Raw genomic sequence first — 21,258 nt, 5'->3', positions numbered from 1 at the left:
CCATATGGGTACCCGCATACCCGCAAGTGCTTTGCCGGCTTTTCAAATCGGAATACATTCTTTTCTTGACGGTTTGAAAGGTTTACCGGTTCGGAAATATCGCTGACGATAGCTCATTCCACAGTTTATTACCTTATATTAGTATTTTTTGGTATATTTTACTAGAACTTTTGGATTGTGAATTCAATTAATCTTGAACAATATTTCAGTCTACCTACATCTTTAGAGAATACAAAACTTGACGTTATTCGTATAACAAAATTACTTTTGTTTAACTAAGTACAAAATAACATCTGCTTAAAAATATACCAATGTGTTATTTTACTTAAACTTGTCTAATAAATCTAAAATGTTTTTTAATTACATACTCACACATGTGAGCAAGATTGCTTTAAATAAATTTTGTTCAACAATGTCGAGACTGAGAGGTCAGTGAACTCACATTGTGTGCTATTACAAAGAAACCAATTTTTTAGTCTATTTTTAATACATTTTCAAACTCGTATATTTAATTGAAATTGTCTGGTCCACACTTATTGCAATTTAATATTAGGTTAAAGATTCATGAATTCAAATTATACCTATTTATTTATTTGCATCCTAAGCGTGAGTTCGCATATTGGAAGAAACAGATTAATGTAGCTGAGGACTACTTTCCATAAAAAAGGTGATGTCTACTTAGCGGGTTACCGAGGAAGTAGGAACGGGGTGGTTTCTGTCAGTAAGAGTTTGATATTCCCTGTCGCTTCACCCAAGGTGGGAGAAGACATTGTGATGATTTGCCCCCACAAAAAAAAATACATCCGAATGTAGTACCTTCTCCTTTTCTTGAAGTCACTAAATTGCAAATAGGTATGACACTATACCAAATAAACTATTTCCAAAAAATAACACACTAATAATATTAATTCAGTGTTCAGCAGTGTTCACTGCTCATCTCTTAAACCGTGTACGATTTATATCATCCACAAATCATCCAAGTTATGACGGGGGCAATCTTAGGAGCATTCGTTTACTCCATGGGACATCAAATTTAATGTCCAATGCTGGTTTTATGGGGCATAAACTTCTAGACGTCTATATATAAGCGAAAATCGAAATCATTCTGTTAAGGTTACGAATATGTCATGTTTCAATTCGTATGTATTGATTGTTTTATGTATTGTTATTGTGTGCTGAAGATGTAAGTTGGTGATCTACTAGTTTATTGTATTGATTGTTTTCTCAAAGTATGCCAATTTGAAACTTGAACACTATAGTAATAGATACATTTTCACTATACTTTCTCTATTTAGACTAATATTTGGTGAAAGAATTGGCATACCAGAGAAAGATGACTGTCCACAGTGATAATATTTGACTAAAATGTTTTTTGTAATTATAATATCGTGTGTAGTTCCTTTGTTCAGCAGGGACGTCTCTCGGTTGATGATGATAATGATATGTAGTTTCATTATATTGTTCAACACAGTACAAACCATGATCAGCTACGTTTATTTGACTTTAACAAAGCACTTTTACTGTAGAATAAAAGCCAAAACAATACCTCGGACCTAATTAGACAGCGCCCTCCAAAACTAAAGGGCCCCAATAAAACAATTGTCCATAAAAATCTGCATATTACAAGTAAATCCCATACAATTTATGGAGAGCGACGTTATTAAACTATAAAAATGAAAATGGGCGTAAAATGAGGTCGGTTAATGGTTCCGCATAATAAAACGGTGAAGTAATTGTGTCGTATAAGCGCTAATAAAGTTTCGTAATTAACGTAAATAGTTTTCTTTGTTATGCAGCGACGAGCTAAACTGCTAAGTCTTCAACTCGTTGGGTAGTTTTGTAATTATATCAAGTTTCTTACCGAACTAACGTCGCCTCTATCGGTACAACAAGTTTAAGACCCGTGCTGGCGACAGCAAATGATATTGTAAAGCCTTTAGTTGCGGTACGGCGTACATTGTACAAGACATAGTATTATTAACATTGCATACTGAAACTTTGTTAGAATTATAGTGCCTTAATTTCTAGTATTAGATATTAAAATTGAACTATCCAGAAAAAAAATATAAATATCAATCTCTAGAAATTTTAGTTTTATTTTCCTCGTGGTGCCAGGCCGAGTTTTATATGAGGAAACTCATCTACCAAGTTTTATCAGGTCTACTACTTACCTAATTCACCTTTATTAACCGACTTCAAAAAAAGGAGGTTCTCAGTTTGTCCTGTATGTATGTATGTAAGTTTGTGCGCGATTATCTTACGTTTGGCTGAACCGATTTTGATGCGTTTTCAGCATAGTACTTATACCCGACTTAAAAATATGTAGGTTGGCACTTCAAGAACCGAAGGCGGTTCCCTCTCTAAACAAAGATTTATTATAGGTAATTTTAAGAACATTCCCAGACTATTGTTTAATGAGCAGTCAAACAATTTTTATTTTCATTTGTATAATGAGAAAGTATTTTCCCCCTAACTGCGCGCCTGCTCCGGTACATGGTGCATTGTTGTGGATCTCATTGTGCGGAGAAGCCGCATCTCCTCGACATTCAGAACCTAGGCCCAGCACTAAATGAAATGTGAACTGAACACAGTACATCTCATTTACTTTAATGTGTAACCCTCAAGGTATTTTATTTTTCCTTATATAAATATTTTTTCCTGTATTGTTTGAGTTTTTGTTTTGGTGGAAAATCTTCTTATGTACTGTGTAGTGAGCAATTTTATTGTAGTGTAGATACCAATATTTAGTTCACCTGATCACGACCACGTTGATCTATAAACCTCCTCCTCAGCTATAGTCTTCAAGCATCACAGGCATTCACTTTATAAGAGAACGCTACTGCCCAGTCTCTGTTAAGTATGCAGACCTTTTTTTTTGAGGGGGAATGTCATTAAATGTCTTCTCCTGTCTTGGGTGAGGCGAGAGGGAGTGTCTGACTAAAAATCATCCCGTTCCTACTCATGGTTTTTCGAGCCGGAGCCCCAGTAAACCCGCTAGGCAGTCCGCAGCTCAAGTGTGCAGATCCTTAGATGGTTCTTACGAGTAGGGGTATTGACTAATGTATTCTAATCCGCTAGGAACACACTACAGAAAACGGTAATCTTTTGCTTACTATGTATTGATTTTCACGTTTAATCAGAGTCCTTGAAGTGACATGGATCTAAATCCAGTCTCCTGACTACCTCATACTCGTGCCTGTCGTCATGAGAAACAAATTTCCCAAAACCACGAAAGCCAACATCATTATTCTCCACCACAGCCTCAGCCTAGATTTGGCCTAAAATCTCGTACGTTTCGCATTAATTAATTCACTACACATTTGAATATACAAACATGATATCCTCCGCGATATAAATCTCTTGATAATTCAAACTACAACGACCTCCGGCCGAAGCCGAAACAAGGAGGTACCATTTAAACTTTACTCATAAATATTTTACGTTTTAATTTAACGAAAAGTGAAGCACAGATATAATTATAAGGTGTGCTAAAAGTATCTGCCACGGTTTTAATGAGAGATAGTGTTGCATTTGAAGATTACAATAGTAGGTAAATATAAATGACTGATTATGCCAAAAAAAATCTACATATGAGTTTGTTACGAAAGAGCTATCTCTTTCACTGTCACTATTTGTGAACCACTTTATACAGAGTATTTATTTATTTATTTATTAAGGGACAATAGAGTCAATACCGTATTTATTTAACTTCTGTAGCGAGAATATCATCCGTCGCGTCGTTTACGTGCTGTGTTATAACGAGAATATCATCCGACGCGTCGGTTACGCGCTTCGCGCGCTAACGCAAGCCGCGGCGTTCCCACCGCTCCTCACGTCGCGAGTCGGCCCTACACGCCCGTAGTGAAAGCACATGCGCGCGCGACTGCGTCGCGCGGCGCCCTACCTTGTACCTAGATTATTGTTTGAACTATATTACTGCTGTCTGTGTGTTACCTAATTGTGATTGTCTAACTGTGTAATTATAATATAATAAACTTTTGTACATCCATTACAAAAATTGCGCCCAACTCGTGGCTCGTGCTCAAAGTACCTACGCGAGTGCGAACGTATTCCACGCTCTGTTGAAGTCTGTTGTGTACCTACTGTACCGAGGCTGTAACCGTCGTGTCTCGAGAAGATGCCGAAAACACGCGGACAGACGGCCGTCGAGAACCGCAGTAGTGATAGTGACGAAGAGTTCACGGATACGCGAGTGGCGGGAACCGCCGCGGACGACAACATGGCGGCGGCGTCACCTACCACAACGGACCGACGCGATACGAATATGATCACAATGACGGAAGACCAGCTATCTAGGATCCTGGCCAGCATGATGAGGGGGTCGACTCAACCTCCTGCTGCAGGAGTGCACGCGGTGCACACTGCGCAGAGCAATTTTACCCGGTGCACGGCTCGGTTCGATGGAGCCGCCTGCAACGCCGACGTCGTGGAAGCGTTCATCGAGAGCGTGCTCGTCTACAAGGAGTGCGCAGGCGTCTCAGACGACCACGCGTTACGAGGACTGCCGATGCTGCTGACCGGAGACGCCGCCGTGTGGTGGCGAGGAGTGCGACCTACGGTGGAGAGCTGGGACGACGCGTTACGCCGGCTGCGCTTCATGTACGGCGCGGCGCGCCCAGCCCACAGGGTCTTACGCGACATATTCGCGACAGAACAACAAAGTGAAAGTGCCGACGTATATATTTCGCGTGTGCGTGCTAACATTTCGCGGTTACCATATCCTTTACCAGAACAAATGCAACTCGATATAGTGTATGGCCTGTTACACCGTAGAATCCGCAAACGTGTTCCGCGTGATAGCGTAAGTAGTGTCGACTGTCTACTTGAGAGAGCTAGGTACGTAGAGGAGATGCTGGGCGAAGCGAACCAATATAGTACATCGTCTCACAACAATAATACCGCGAACACGAACTTACGTGATAAAGATAACCCTTCAACCTCGACCGGTAAAAATATTAACCCGCAAACGGCTGCGGTGAAAAATGTTAACCCTCAAACGACTACGTCCGACTCTAGTTCGAACATAGATAGTAGTAGCGCGACTTCTAAACGTGTTAGACCACGCTGTGCACGCTGCAAACGTTTCGGACACACGATGGACGAGTGTAAGTCGAAAGGTAATGAGTTAGCTTGTTATGGTTGCGGTCGTGAAGGTGTTATTCGGTCGAAATGTCCCACTTGTAAAGGCAAGTGCAAAGAAGATGCACCAGCCGCGGCCGCCGACGGGAAGGTAAGTTTCCAAAGTGTTTATACACACGATTCCTCCACGTCGCAGCCGACGATAAATATTGAAGTGGCTTCGTTATTAGGTGTCGCTGTGCTTGATACCGGCGCTACCGAAAGCTTAGCTAGCCCCGGTTTATATGCTATTTTGTTGAAGAACGGGACTAGTTTTACATCGGCCCGCCGCACGATAGGGTTGGCCGACGGGACCCAACATACACGTGACGTGTTGTTGTGCGATACGAATGTTGTAGTACAGGGACGTACTGTACCTACAACATTTATTGTTATACCAGGGGCGGAGAATAAGACGCTTCTCGGACAAGATTTTATTACGAAATCTGGTATTTTGCTTGACCTTCAACGTGGTTGTTGGTACTTTTCAGATTCCACAAAGGTGAAGGTACCCTTTGTGCGCTCTTACAGTCTTATGTCCACCAGTGACGCAGAGCTGATGCAGGTTAACACCACCGGCCTGGCACTGAGAGAAAACGAGGGATCTAAGCTGTCACCTGCTCAGAGGACGCAGCTCAACCAGCTTATAATATCTAAGGCTGCGCGCTTCGCCACCGAGGGACCAGCTACATCTTACGCTACTCACCACATTCGAGTAGGCGAGAGGCAGGAGCCTACCGCCTCACCACCCTACCGGATGTCGGCAGGTAAGAAGCAGCTGCTGGACGGTGAGCTCGAGAAGCTGCTGCGAGCAGACGTTATAGAGGAGTGTGAGTCGCCGTGGGCCGCGAACGTAGTGTTGGTGAAGAAGAAAGACGGTGGCGTCCGGTTATGTGTGGATTACCGCAAGCTCAATGCTGTGACGGAGCCTGACCGGTACCCACTGCCGCGCATAGAAGACGTGCTTCATGCCGCGAAGACCACCGCCTACATGTCAACGCTCGACCTTCATTCTGGCTATTTCCAGGTAAGTGTCGCGGAAGAGGACCGTGACAAGACCGCGTTTGTTACGCCCTCTGGGACCTACAGGTTTAAGAGAATGCCCATGGGATTGCGCAACTCCGGTGCCACGTTCCAGAGACTGATCGACCGGTTCCGGTCGAACCTGGTTGTACCAGCACGGACACTCGAGACCAGTGACGGCGCTGTGACATCCTCAGACCCCCGGGGTGGTGGTAGATCGGTAAGTATCCTAGGCTACCTAGATGACCTGATTGTTCTGTCGCCCACCTTCGAACAACACCTCGAGGATCTGGAGGCAGTCTTCGATAGGCTGGATAAATTTAATCTGCGTGTTAACCGCAAGAAAAGTTGTTTTGCCTGTGATTCGGTGCGGTTCCTGGGGCACATTATTGTACCCGGTGGTTTGCAGGTAGACCCGGAGAAGACCTCAGCCATAGCTGACATGCCTGCCCCGAAGAACGAGAGGCAGCTTAAAGGTTTCTTAGCTACGTCAAGCTGGTTCCGGCGATTTGTGCCGAATTACGCCGCTGTCGCGAAGCCTTTAACTGACCTTCTCAAGAAGAATAGCTCGTGGAGGTGGCATGAGGAGCAGCAGGCTGCGTTCGAGCATATCAAGAGACTCCTGGTCACCGCGCCCATACTCCGTCAAGCCGACGAAGGTAAGCCCTTCTCTCTTAATACCGACAGTAGTGGTTACTGTCTCGGAGCAGTTCTGATGCAGGGGGAGGGCCCTGACGAGAGGCCTGTGGAGTACGCCAGTCGGTTGCTGTTACCGGCTGAGCGCAACTATACCACCACGGAAAGGGAAGCGCTAGCTGTAGTCTGGGCGGTGACTAAATTCAGGGGCTACATCGAAGGGTCAGAGGTCATCGTTAAGTCTGATCATCAACCCTTGCGTTGGTTGATGAGTTTGAAGTCCCCTAGTGGCCGTTTGGCAAGGTGGGCATTGACCCTTCAGACTTATAACTTACAGATCCAGTACACCCCCGGTAAGGTGAACGTGATTGCAGATACGCTAAGCCGCCCCGCCTGCTGTGAAAAGGACCCAGGTGGATGCGAGGTATGCTTAGTGACTGTAGATATACCACACAGGGCACCTGCCGACGTTCGTGATAACCAGCTCAAAGACCCCGAGCTGAAGACGATCGTAGAGGATCTGGAGGACTCCGATCCGTCTAGGGGGAGGGGCTGGTCAGAACGAGGTTATCTGATGTCTGATGGAGTATTGTATCGGTGTGCACCCGAGGCTGACGACGTTGACTCCGCCTGTCTCGTGGTACCGAGTCATGAAAGGGAGGGCATCCTTGCTGACTTCCATGACGCTCCCACCGCAGGTCATTTCGGTGTTGAGAGAACCCTGCAGCGCATCAGAGCTCGCTACTTTTGGGTAGGTATGAGAACCTTCGTTGCTGACTATGTTAGACGTTGTGCTGCTTGTCAGCGTTATAAAGCAGACAACAAGAAGCCTGCAGGACTACTGCAGACGCCTGCTGCGACTCGCCGGTTCGAGGTCGTGTCAGTAGATTTGTTTGGACCTTTGCCGAAGACGGCTAAAGGTAACCGTTGGATTCTTATTATAGAGGACGTGTGTACTCACTGGGTTGAGTTATTTGCGTTGGAGACCGCCACCAGCGTAGAGTGCGCTGAGATTTTAATCGGCGAAGTCTTCTTGAGGTTTGGAGTCCCGCGTAGGATGGTCAGCGACAACGGAGTTCAGTTCGTAGCTGAGGTGATGCAACAGGCATGTCACGTGATGGGTATCAAACAGTCTTTGACGCCGTTGTACCACCCGGAAAGCAACCCCGTTGAACGCAAGAACCGGGACCTCAAACCCCAGTTGGCAATTCTGGTGGGGAAGGACCACGCCTCTTGGGATCGCCATCTCGCAGCTATAAGGTTTGCGATGAATTCCGCCGTGACAGCGAGTACGGGGTTTTCACCGGCTTTTCTTACCTTCGGAAGGGAGCTGCGCGCACCATCTGACGTCGTGGCTGATATGAAAGCCATCGTGGATAACGATAATTTCGTACCGAGTATTACGCCTTACCTTCGTAGGTTGTCGACAGCGCTTCTAGATGCCAGGGATGTCCATGAGCAGGCCCAGTCCATCAGGAAGAAGTATGCTGATGAAGGTAGACGTACGCCTCCGGATTATAAGGTAGGTGACCTTGTCCTCCTAAAGACGCAGAGTATGAACGACGCAGGCCGTGGACAAACCGCGAAGTTCATCCCTAGGAGAGACGGCCCGTATCGTATTCGGGAAGTGGTAAGTCCCACCACTTATGTTATCGAGGGACTTACGCGAGCTGAACACATTGGACGGTACCATGTGTCACACTTAACGCCATTCGTCGGCGACATCGTGTCTCCGGTTCGTGAGAAGCGCAAGCGTGGTCGACCCCGTAAATTCGATGCTAGTCCGAACGCGAGGGCGCTATGTCCGAACTAGAGGGGGAGTGTGTAGCGAGAATATCATCCGTCGCGTCGTTTACGTGCTGTGTTATAACGAGAATATCATCCGACGCGTCGGTTACGCGCTTCGCGCGCTAACGCAAGCCGCGGCGTTCCCACCGCTCCTCACGTCGCGAGTCGGCCCTACACGCCCGTAGTGAAAGCACATGCGCGCGCGACTGCGTCGCGCGGCGCCCTACCTTGTACCTAGATTATTGTTTGAACTATATTACTGCTGTCTGTGTGTTACCTAATTGTGATTGTCTAACTGTGTAATTATAATATAATAAACTTTTGTACATCCATTATACTTCTTTTATATTCTAAAATTGAATCCGGTTCGGTCACGAGGTGTACAAAGTGAAACACATAGGGAAGCGTCTCCCCCAAAAATAAATTATTTAATTTAAATTATAAATATTATTTAGAACAATAAGTACATATTGAAAGGCACGCTACCTGCTGGTTTAGTGTCATTATTACTACTGAATATAAAACTACACTCACAACATCACCAACAACATGGAAGCAGTGGATGCTGTGAATGGAACACTGGCTGCAATGAGGGCGGAATTCCAAGAAAGGATGGCAAAATTTGAAGCTGGGCATAGCGGTACGCCTTCCAAACTTGCATCTGGCAGCACTTCAAGCTTGGCACAGGACTACTGGGCCTTCAAGCGGTTCATTTTAGATGCGCTTGAGTGTCTGCAGCGGCAGATGGAGTTCTTTGTCCGGGACATGGATGCGTTGGAGATGAGAGGCCGTAGAAAGATGCTCTTGATCCACGGAGTCCCTGAGAACAAGAGCGAAAACACTGCAATGGTGGTTGCAAGCATGGTCCAGGAGAAACTAAAAATGGGTAGTATCACTACCTCTGATGTCCGTAGATGTCACCGGGTGGGCAGCTTCGCCGGCAAGACAAGACCCAGACCAATACTGGTCAAGATGCAGGATGTAGATACCCGTGACAAGGTCTGGTACAATAAGACCAAACTAAAGGGCACGGGTATCACAATATCGGAGTTCCTGACGAAGACACGTCACCAGGTCTTCATGGCAGCGCGGAATAAGTTCGGTGTGGCGAACTGCTGGACTAAAGCGGGCCACATCTTTGTCCTGGGTCCGGATGGCGTCAGGCACCGCATTGTAAGTCACAATGAACTGCGTGCGATTGGCGAGCCTGCAGCAATTCCCGAGCAGTCTCCTGCAGCAGCCCCCGAGCGATCTCCTGCGGCAGTGGCACGGAGAGGGAAGCGCGGCGCCACTAAAAAGTGACTTCGATAATCCTGCTTCGTTCGGGTAACAATTTCACTTCCTATTTCCTTTGTCTTGTGGTAGTAATCGAGTACCTTCACAATATATTTATTACTTTTGATGTATTTATTGCTTCTACCTATCTTAACATATCATTATTATATTATATTTTATTCCTATACCCTTCTATATTCTAACTATTTTCTATATCTTTACCACTCAACGTTATTATATTTAAATACAAACTGTCAAACCCCACTTTAATAACATTATTGTAAGGGAACGTCGTCGGTTTGACGTTTGTCGAACTGTCAAATTCAATTGACAGGATAAGACAAGCGTCACTTCCGCCCACTTCCGCTCCAGACCGCACCGCGACCGGTGCATGATATCGCTTTTGAATCGTATCTCTTTATTGTTATCCTTTGTAGCCAGAAATTGGTAATATCAAGCATTGTATTTGTGTTAGTAATATTAAAACCATTTAGTAAGTTGTAGAGGTGGTTTCATTCTCCTTACATCAGAAGTGGGATTCCTACCTATTGCATATCCACGTGCAGTCTTTAATTATCAATTTCTGGCTTCTTGATTCGTGGCGTAACTAGTGACGGATTACTGTGTAATTGCGTGTAACAATGGGCAAACGTGATCGTTCACGCAGTGGATCTCACATATCCCGAGGAGATCCGTGTTCGAGGAGTCGACACTCAAAACGGCGTCGGCATCGTAACCGTCTCGCGCGCAGCCCGCGAACTCGGAGTAATTCAGTGCTACGTAACTCCTTTCAAACAATTCTTATGAGGCTAAACGCGTTAGAGGATAGATCTTCGTTAGGTACGTCGTCTAATATCGAAGTACCACCATCAAATTGTGATTCGACAGAAAAATTCGTTGATGCAATTCATTCTTTAAAATATGGCGGAACACGTGATTTTTGCGTCTCAAATTTCGACCCGAATATACACAACGTTGATGCCTGGTTTGATGAGGTAGACCGAGCTCAAATTCTTAATAAGTGGAATGATGCTGAATGTTTGTCACGTATCGGTCACTGTCTTAAAGGCGACGCGAAATCTTGGTTAGACGAGTGGGTTACCTACTACGGATCGGTCCTGGAGTAACTTCAAACGAGATTTTAAATCATTGTGTGCGAGATTGACGTAGCGAACATGTTATACGAGGTCATGAGTACCAATTCTGATAGTTTTGTTACGTATGCTGAGTACGTAAGACGATCATTATTACGATTACAAATTTTAAAAGGGTTAAGTGACGAACTAATTAGCGCGATCGTTATACGTGGGGTCAATGAAACTAACTTAAAAGCTGCTGCTACAAATAAAAATCTGAAACTGTGTGAGTTAGTTAACTATTTTTCTACTTTTGTAAAACCAGTCGGGAGTAAAAATGAAGGTCGCGTAAATTGAGACTGTTCACTCTAAAGAGGCTGTAAAATCACATTACTTAATACAGACCTGCTCAAAATCCTACACTTAAATGTTTTTCATAATGATGAAATATTATCGCTATCTTTGAAACTGATTTAAATACGAAGGCACATACTGATGCTAGTAGTTATGGTTACGGTACTTAAAATCTTTCATAATTAAAATTGTCACATCGGTGCATATAAAACTATTGGATTGATCCCAAATCACTTTTGGTTAAGGAACCATGTCTTCATGCTTTTGTGAAAAAGTACATGGCATATTGTTTAGCTTGCATGGCTAGTAAGTGGATTCTTTAAGCACCATTACAACCTATTACTTCATGGCAAAAGCCAGAAGTTGCTTTAATACCTAAAGTAAGTTGCTTCATACCAATGTCCTGGGTCCTCTACTGGAATAATAGCTATAAGCATGTTCTTCTTCTGGTTGATGCTTTTTCTAATTGCTGTCTTATTTACCTACTGTACACACAGTATTCTTATGAGCTACAGAAAGCATTTATAAATGCTATCTCCTTGTATTGCACTCCACATCTTATAGATGCTGATTGTGGTTGCAAGTTAAAATCAGCAAACTTTGTAAAATGGGGTAATGATTTAGGATGCTCCATTCACTACATAACTCTTGAGATGCATCATGCCAATGGTCAAGTGGAGCGGTGTTTGTACTCTTTTCAATATGTTAAGGGTTGAGACCTATAACAGGAAGAATAAGTGGTCTGAAAAGCTGTGGCATTCGCAAAATGTCACCAAACAGGAAACTACTCAAGCATCTCCACTCAACTTTTTGATTGGCATTGGAGTGTGACACAGTACGCAGAGCACCTCATGTTTTCCAAAAGGAAGACCTTGCTATTGTCATAACCAGATCCTGGAATGCACGGACCTTATAGGGTCACAAGAATCTTGAAGAATGACTGAAATGAGTTGAAACTTGTTGCTGGGGCTTATGGAAAGGTAACTTTGCTGTGTTGCAGTTCATAGTGCCCTGGAATGGCGAATGGACTCCTTATGGGTGTGCTGCTTTCTTTGCATGTGAGTACTTGCTGAATGGCTAACCATAACTAGTTTTGTTGAATAACTAGGCCTTGTGTTATGTCTAGTCTTGCTTAAAACCTAGACCTTGTGTTGTGTCTAGTTTTGTTGAATTACTAGACTTTATATGTTATGTCTAGTTGTTATGGAGTATATAGTAGTTATGGATAACTAGACTTTGTGTGCCATGTTTAACCTTACTTGAAGTCTAGACCTTGTGTATTATGTCTAGTTGGATAACTAGACTTTGTGTGCCTTGTTTAACCTTGCTTGAAGTCTAGACCTTGTGTATTATGTCTAGTTGGATAACTAGACTTTGTGTGCCATGTTTAACCTTACTTGAAGTCTAGACCTTGTGTATTATGTCTAGTTGGATAACTAGACTTTGTGTGCCTTGTTTAACCTTGCTTGAAGTCTAGACCTTGTGTTGGGGTTGTCTTGCTCCTCCCCAGTTTTGATACAGTATCGAGACATAAAAAAAAAAAAAAATGAGAAAAATAAAATCATAATTACTACAAATTACATGCATAACTATATAACTTTAAAATCAACATTACAAATAATCAAATTAAAAATTCAAATTAAATAATAAAGAATTATACAATTAAAATAAATTTAATCAATAATAAAGAAAAAAATAAGCTCATAAGCAATCAAAGATATCATAAAAATAGGTCAGATGTCTTGTTGTATAACTAGCCTTTGTGTATTATGTCTAGTTGGATAACTAGCCTTTGTGTATTATGTCTAGTTGGATAACTAGCCCTTGTGTATTATGTCTAGTTGGATAACTAGCCCTTGTGTATTATGTCTAGTTGGATAACTAGCCCTTGTGTATTATGTCTAGTTGGATAACTAGCCCTTGTGTATTATGTCTAGTTGGATAACTAGCCCTTGTGTGTTATGTCTAGTTGGATAACTAGCCCTTGTGTATTATGTCTAGTTGGATAACTAGCCCTTGTGTGTTATGTCTAGTTGGATAACTAGCCCTTGTGTGTTATGTCTAGTTGGATAACTAGCCCTTGTGTGTTATGTCTAGTTGGATAACTAGCCCTTGTGTATTATGTCTAGTTGGATAACTAGCCCTTGTGTATTATGTCTAGTTGGATAACTAGCCCTTGTGTGTTATGTCTAGTTGGATAACTAGCCCTTGTGTGTTATGTCTAGTTGGATAACTAGCCCTTGTGTGTTATGTCTAGTTGGATAACTAGCCCTTGTGTGTTATGTCTAGTTGGATAACTAGCCCTTGTGTGTTATGTCTAGTTGGATGTCTAGACCTTATGTGTTATGTCTAGTTGGATGTCTAGACCTTATGTGTTATGTCTTGTTGGGTAACTTGACCTTGTGTGTTATGTCTTGTTGAATAACTTGACATTGTGTGTTACTTGTAGAATAACTTGACCTTGTGTATTATGTCTTGTTAAATAACTTGACTTTGTGTGTTATGCCTTGTTGAATAACTTGACCTTGTTTGTTATGCCTTGTTGAATAACTTGACCTTGTGTATTATGTCTTGTTAAATAACTTGACTTTGTGTGTTATGTCTTGTTGAATAACTTGACATTGTGTGTTACTTGTTGAATAACTTGACCTTGTGTATTATGTCTTGTTAAATAATTTGACTTTGTGTGTTATGTCTAGCCTTGCTTGCGACCTAGACCTTATGTTGCTTTGTATATGACTAATTATTATTGCAAAAGATCATTTATTATCTCAACAGGACTGGAAATCTTAATATTTCTTTTCAACAGGACTGGAAATCTTAATATTTCTTTTCAACAGGACTGGAAATCTTAATATTTCTTTTCAACAGGACTGGAAATCTTAATATTTCTTTTCAACAGGACTGGAAATCTTAATATTTCTTTTCAACAGGACTGGAAATCTTAATATTTCTTTTCAACAGGACTGGAAATCTTAATATTTCCTTTCAACAGGACTGGAAATCTTAATATTTCTTTTCAACAGGATTGGAAATCTTATTTCTTTTCAACACTTGCTTGCCACTTAATATAGCTTGGGATGTGTTTTTATTCGTGCAGATCCTTCCGATGACAGAGGTGCTGAGCACTCCAGTCTTCGACGGTGAAGAAGTTGGTGCAACCACGCCTGTCGAGGACGCCAGTGTGTCAGGAGAGGCCGTGTAAGGGAACGTCGTCGGTTTGACGTTTGTCGAACTGTCAAATTCAATTGACAGGATAAGACAAGCGTCACTTCCGCCCACTTCCGCTCCAGACCGCACCGCGACCGGTGCATGATATCGCTTTTGAATCGTATCTCTTTATTGTTATCCTTTGTAGCCAGAAATTGGTAATATCAAGCATTGTATTTGTGTTAGTAATATTAAAACCATTTAGTAAGTTGTAGAGGTGGTTTCATTCTCCTTACATTATTTTATTGTTTACGAATGTTAACTGTTACTGACGTTTGACACCTGTCAAATGTGAAGTTTATAGTTGCGTTCCATGTTTGGTATCGGATGCGTGAATTGTCTATGAAACCATAGGCAATATCAGTGCAGATGATATCAAATATTATTTATTACTATTTATATGTACACAATTATTTTTTATATGATTTCTGATTACTATTTCTTCACCTATCTATTTATCTATTTATAAACACTGGGATTTTTGCCCGAACGCAGCACTGTGTGAGGTAGTCTTACATTTTATTTTATTTTTTTTTTTTGAATTGTGACACGTAACCGGCAGGTGGACCTGCGTATTCACACAACACACTTTAAAACTTATTATTTTATTTTATTTTAATTTTTTTTTTTATTGCATACATTTTATATATTTTATTATTTTATATTTATACTTTATAATGGACGACACGCAGAGTGATAATGATAGTTTTGCTTCAGCAAATTCTGATCAAGACAGCTTTACCAGTTTTCCTTCACTTTCTGACACACTTGAATCACATTTCTCCGATGTACCGAAAAATCTAAATGTAGTCCATATAAACGCACAGAGTATTCCGGCTCATTACCACGATATGCTGGCAAATCTTGACTGTAAGAGTATCCATGCAATCCTAGTTTCTGAATCCTGGTTAAAACCCTGTCTTCCCTCTACTTCCTTCTCTCTACCTGGATACCAGTTAGTAAGAAATGATCGTACGAGCTGCGGCGGCGGCGGTGTTGCCATATACCTTCGAGCAAACATTTCCTTTAAAATAATTGATATGTCACCGCAGCCCCCGCCGCAGAACGCTGGCGAACATCTTTTCCTGGAGCTAACTCTGCGACATACCAGAGTATTGCTCGGTGTCTATTACTGTCCTTCTTTACGCGTCGATTATTTCTCCTCATTCGAAAATTTACTTCTAAAATTAACTCCCTCTTACAGTCATAGCATAATTATGGGTGACTTTAACACCTGTCTCCTGAAACAGGATTCTCGCTCCTCTTCCCTTCAATCCATTGCTCAATCCTTCAACTTGTCTCTTCTTCCACTAAGTGCCACTCACCACTTTCCTAACTGTTCACCTTCTCTTCTTGATCTTATCCTTGTCTCGTCAGACCAGCACGTTGTAAAGCACGGACAATGTTCTGCTGACAACTTCTCCTACCATGACCTTATCTTCCTTTCCTACAAACTCTCTCCTCCTAAATTTAAACCTAAAACTCTCCTTCAGCGCAATTTTGGTGGCATGGACCACGACAGGCTTCGTGAGGATGCCGGCAGCATTGACTGGTCTGAGCTCCTTGCTGCTGAGGGAATTGATGACAAAATCAAGGTGTTTAGCAAAAAACTCAATGAATTGTATGACGTTCATGCCCCAATCCGACCTGTAAAAATGAAGCATGTACCAGCGCCGTGGCTGACAGACGAGATCAGAGTTGCGATTCGCAGAAAGGCAGCAGCGAAAGCCAAATTTAAACGTGAACGTTACTGCTCGTAATCGGAGCAACAGGATGTGTAGGGATGCTCAACGCCGCCATATTCATGAGTCCGTAGAAAATGGTAACCCAGCCAAGGTTTGGGCATTTCTAAGGTCGATGGGAGTTGGCAAACAGCGTCAAACTCCTATCACCAACAATCTAGATATCGAATCCTTAAATAAACACTTCTCCTCTTCACCCTATATTAATGGGTCTATAAAGTCTAAGACTTTACACTATCTTTCTTCTCTTCCCTCTCCCGACTACTCACCTTTCTTCTTTAGTCAACTCACAGCTTGTGATGTTAGAAAGAGCATTGTATCCATCAGTTCCAATGCAGTAGGGAGTGACAGTGTCAGCCGTAAGATGATACTCCCTGTCCTGGACGAGATCCTTCCTGTCATCTGCCATATCCTTAACTATTCCTTATCCAGTTGCGTTTTTCCTTCTGCATGGAAGGAGGCGCAAATCACACCACTACCCAAAAAACCAAACCCTGAATCCTTTTCCGACTACCGTCCAATTTCTATTTTACCTTTCCTTTCCAAAGTCCTTGAACGTCTAATCTATAACCAGCTTAGTGCTTTCCTTACCAAACACCGTCTCCTTAATCCTTACCAATCCGGGTTTCGTCCGGGACATAGTACCACTACGGCTCTAGTCCACATCACCGATGACATACGATCCGGTATTGAAAACGGTAATTTAACTCTCCTCACCTTGCTAGATTTCAGCAACGCCTTCAATACCGTCGATTTCGACATACTGCTTGGAATACTGAGCTCTCTCAACATATCTCCAACTGTGATTGATTTCTTTCGTAGTTACCTGTGTGGCCGCCGGCAGCATATTGCCATTGAGGGTTCATACTCTTCCTGGTCTGATACGACTGCTGGCGTACCACAGGGGGCGTTCTTTCTCCTTTACTCTTCGCAATTTTTATAAATTCTATCTCTAATGAACTTCTCTCTTCCTACCACCTGTATGCCGACGACCTGCAAATTTACTCACAAGCACCTCCTGATGATTTTTCCGAAGCAGTCAAGATGGTCAACACTGACTTGGCTCGTATATCTGAATGGAGTACGGCCTACGGCCTAAAGGTGAATCCCACGAAGACCCAGGTCATTGTTGTCGGTAGCCCTCGTTTACGATGCAAGATCGCGTGGACACAGATGCCACCCATAGTTTTTGACGGTACTACAATACCATACAGTGATACTGTAAAGGACTTGGGTATTGTTTTGGACCAAGACTTCTCCTGGGGACCTCAACTAGGACAAGTCAGTCGAAGAATGTTTGCATCTGCGAAGTCTATGTGCAGACTTCGTAACTTTCTTCCAACTGCTACTAAAATTGCGCTAGCTCAATCACTTCTCCTTCCCATTCTCGATTATGCCGATGTCAGCTATCCGGATCTTACCGAAGCGCAGTTAGATAAACTTGAGCGACTCCAAAATTTTAGTATAAGGTTCATATTTGGATTACGCAAATATGACCACATTTCCGAATATCGCACGAAACTCAAGTGGCTGCCGATTCGCCTTCGCCGGAATACTCATATCTTATCTCTTCTATACAATATATTGTTCAATCCTGCTACCCCCCATTACCTCAAGGAACGTTTCAGGTTCTGTCATGACACACATTCTAGACCAGTACGGTCATCGGAGAGACTCAAGCTTGAGATGCCTCAACATGAAAGCAGAGCCTTTGACCAATCTTTTACGGTTCGAGCCGTGCGGCTGTGGAATGCGCTACCGCTTTTGGTGAGGCAGGCACAGTCGCTCGCTACTTTCAAGGTGCTCGTGAAGGATCACTATCTTTCAAAGCTGTAACACAGCGTCATTATTTCCTTCAGTCGCAGTCGTTTTCTTTCTGCTTCTTGTCATTTGTAACATAATTATTATTTCTTGTGTATATATGTTTGTATGTATGTATGTATGTATGTTTGTATGTATGTATGTATGTATGAATGTATGTATATGTACCTATGTGTTTGTGTATGTATGTAATTGTATATTCATATATTTAAGTTGTAAGTACACCCAGAACCACCTCCACTAACATTCACCATCTCCGTCCACCCAAAGGTTGCCTGGAAGAGATCGCTGTAAGCGATAAGGCCGCCTTTGTACCCTACCATCCACTTAGCGCTATTTATATTTATTGTCTGAATTGTAAAAGGTGTACAATAAAGTTTATATTATTTCCATATTTATTTAAAATTCTCTAAATTTACATTTTTAAATAATATTTAAAACATACAATATAAAATAATATTTAAAAATATAAAAGTAGGAGCCGACCAGTAGCGGGAACATGGTCCAAGCTACCGGTGGTTAGGGCTCCAGAGACAGAAACCTCCTCACAATACGTGCCGTTTCGAGGAGTACTGCCTTCTGCATCAGGCCCTTGATCCATCCGCCCAACCCCAGCCTCCTAAGGTGATTGTCGAGGCTGTTGGGTATTAATCCGTTGGCCGACACGACTATCGGCACAATGATAGCCGAATCCACACTCCACATGTCGACAACCTCGTGAGCCAAGTCAAGATATTTTATTTGTTTATCTTTTTCAGCTTTCACGAGGTTCTCGTCATGAGGAATGGTGATATCGACCATCATCGCGCGGCGCGCTTGCCGATCTATCACCACTATATCAGGTTTATTGGCTACAATAGTCCTGTCAGTGATGATAGATCGATCCCAGTACAACGTGATATGGCCGTTTTCGAGAACTGGATCGGGCACATACTTGTAGTATGGAACCTCAAACTCAACAAGTTGATAGTGCAAAGCAAGTTGCTGGTGGATAATCTTGGCCACCTGATTATGTCTATGCAAATATTCACCATTAGCCAAACGACCACAACCAGAAATTATATGTCTTATGGATTCACCAGGACTATGACATGCCCGACATATGTCAACGGTCCCATCCTTAATAATATATTTCCGGTAGTTATTCGTAAGGATAACTTCGTCCATAATTGCACAGACAAATCCTTCAGTTTCACCAAAGAGATTACTGAATCGTAGCCAAGATACGGACGCCAGAAAATCTACACTGGGTCCATGAAGGGCCCGGAAGAAGCGTCCGTGGAGCTCCTTGCTATGCCATACCTCCTTGCGGTCATTGACGCTTAATACCACAGGTTTGCGCCAGTTCTCTTTTGCTAAAGATAGTGGAGTGAATCCATTGTCCACTGCTGCTACTTCTCGATGCATACCCTCGTTTACTTTCAGGAAATATTCCCTGAGGTTGCACACCTCACGGTTATGAAGGGTCTTAGCATTTAATAAGCCTCGACCCCCACACTTCCGCGGGATGTACAACCTCATGATCGATGAACGAGGGTGATGCATACGATTTGCAGTCAGCAGTGTTCGGACTCGCCTATCCAGGGCGTCAAGTTCAGTCTGAGTCCACTTGAGTATACCAAAAGAATACATCAGGACCGGCATGACCCAACCGTTATAGGCTCGCACCTTGTTTCCGCCTGATAATGAACTTTTCAGCACTTTATTCAGGCGGCCAAAGAAGCGTTCCCGTAACGATTGTTTCATGTCTGGTCCATTAATGCCTAATCCCTCTGACATACCCAGGTACTTGTAAGTATCATTTGCGGAGAGCGTTCTTAGTTTTGTGAAATCTGAGAGTTCTAGACCCTCAGATTCCACAATCCCTCCTCGCTTCACATGCATGACAGCACATTTATCTACTCCAAATTCCATTCTGATGGAACTACTAAATTTTTCAGTTATTTTCAGTAGTTCCATCAGTTGTTTATTATTTGGAGCAAACAACTTGAGGTCATCCATGTAAAGCAAGTGGGATATGACTAGACCCCTTCTTCGCAAAGGATAGCCTAGCCCTGAAGCCTCCAATAAAGTACTGAGAGGATTCAAGGCCAAGCAGAACCATAGTGGGCTCAGACTGTCACCCTGGAATATTCCTCGCACTATCCTTACAGGTTCTTCACTCCCTTGGATTTGTCTACATCCCGGATAGCAAAGCACAGTACTCCATTGCCTCATACATGACTGCAAGAAGGCGCGTAGAGTTGCATCTATCTTATACAACTCCAGCACCCTCATGAGCCATGTATGTGGCACAGAGTCATATGCCTTTTTATAATCTATCCAGCATGTAGACAAATTCTTTCGGGATCGACGAACCTGTTGGCTTACAACCATATCAATGAGGAGTAGCTCCTTAGTTCCACGAGACCCCTTCCTACATCCATTTTGAGATACAGACATAATGGAATGTTTTTCAATATGTTTTGTTATTTTTGTTCTCAAAATAGATGTAAGAAGTTTATAGACCGTTGGTAAACATGTAATTGGTCTATAATTTTTGGGTTCAGTGGAACTACCTGATTTATGGAGCAGATGGGTAACGCCTGTTGTTAGAAATTGGGGCAACGATCCAGCTTCTAAAGCTGCCTGGAACTGTGATGCTTATATTATTATTATTATGTATGTTCATTACATAATCACGGGACCACAGGGTCCCGGACCTTTGGAAGGCGTACGAGGGGCCTAAGCCAACTCGCAGAGGCCCGTTGAACAATTTTAATCTAAATGTAATGGGACATCAGCCGGCGATTATCCCTGTATGCACTATGGAAGTATACCAAAAGACAATCCCCGGCTGATGCAGGACTATAGTGAGATATGGTAAAAAGAAATGATAGGGGTGTGGGTGGCTGTGAAATAGTTAACCGGTTAACTATGGGGACTATGGCCCCTGCCCCTGACCAATATTGAAAAATACGGATAAACAGGCAGGGGGTGACTCGCAAACTCAATAGTGGGCCCCCGGAAACGGCCGCTAGCATGTAGCGACAAGGGAAGCAACATCCGTTGAGCTGCTTGAGGAAGGGGGGCATCCCACGGCTATCAGAGCAATCCCGGAAGTACGGTCAAGACCCCTACCAGCATCTTACTGGGATACGTCCTTCCCCCAAGTGGAGCTGAAGGCAACTCCACTCTTGCGAATCTCCACTCAA

The 21,258-nt window shown here is 43.0% G+C and overlaps 1 long non-coding RNA gene across 1 annotated transcript; it reads left to right on the top strand.

Annotated features, from left to right (window-relative positions):
- Positions 1-10,365: 10,365 nt before the first annotated feature.
- On the top strand, positions 10,366-14,715 carry LOC118262623 (uncharacterized). Its single transcript, XR_004782527.2, has 2 exons — positions 10,366-12,349; positions 14,392-14,715. It is a non-coding gene; the product is annotated as an uncharacterized LOC118262623 (long non-coding RNA).
- The last annotated feature ends 6,543 nt before the right edge of the window (positions 14,716-21,258 follow it).

The sequence above is a fragment of the Spodoptera frugiperda genome, chromosome 12 (genome assembly GCF_023101765.2).
Source record: "Spodoptera frugiperda isolate SF20-4 chromosome 12, AGI-APGP_CSIRO_Sfru_2.0, whole genome shotgun sequence".
Classification (NCBI taxonomy): Eukaryota; Metazoa; Arthropoda; class Insecta; order Lepidoptera; family Noctuidae; genus Spodoptera; species Spodoptera frugiperda.
The sequence above is the reverse complement of the archived record's forward strand: the minus strand, read 5'-3'. Positions and strand labels throughout refer to the sequence as shown.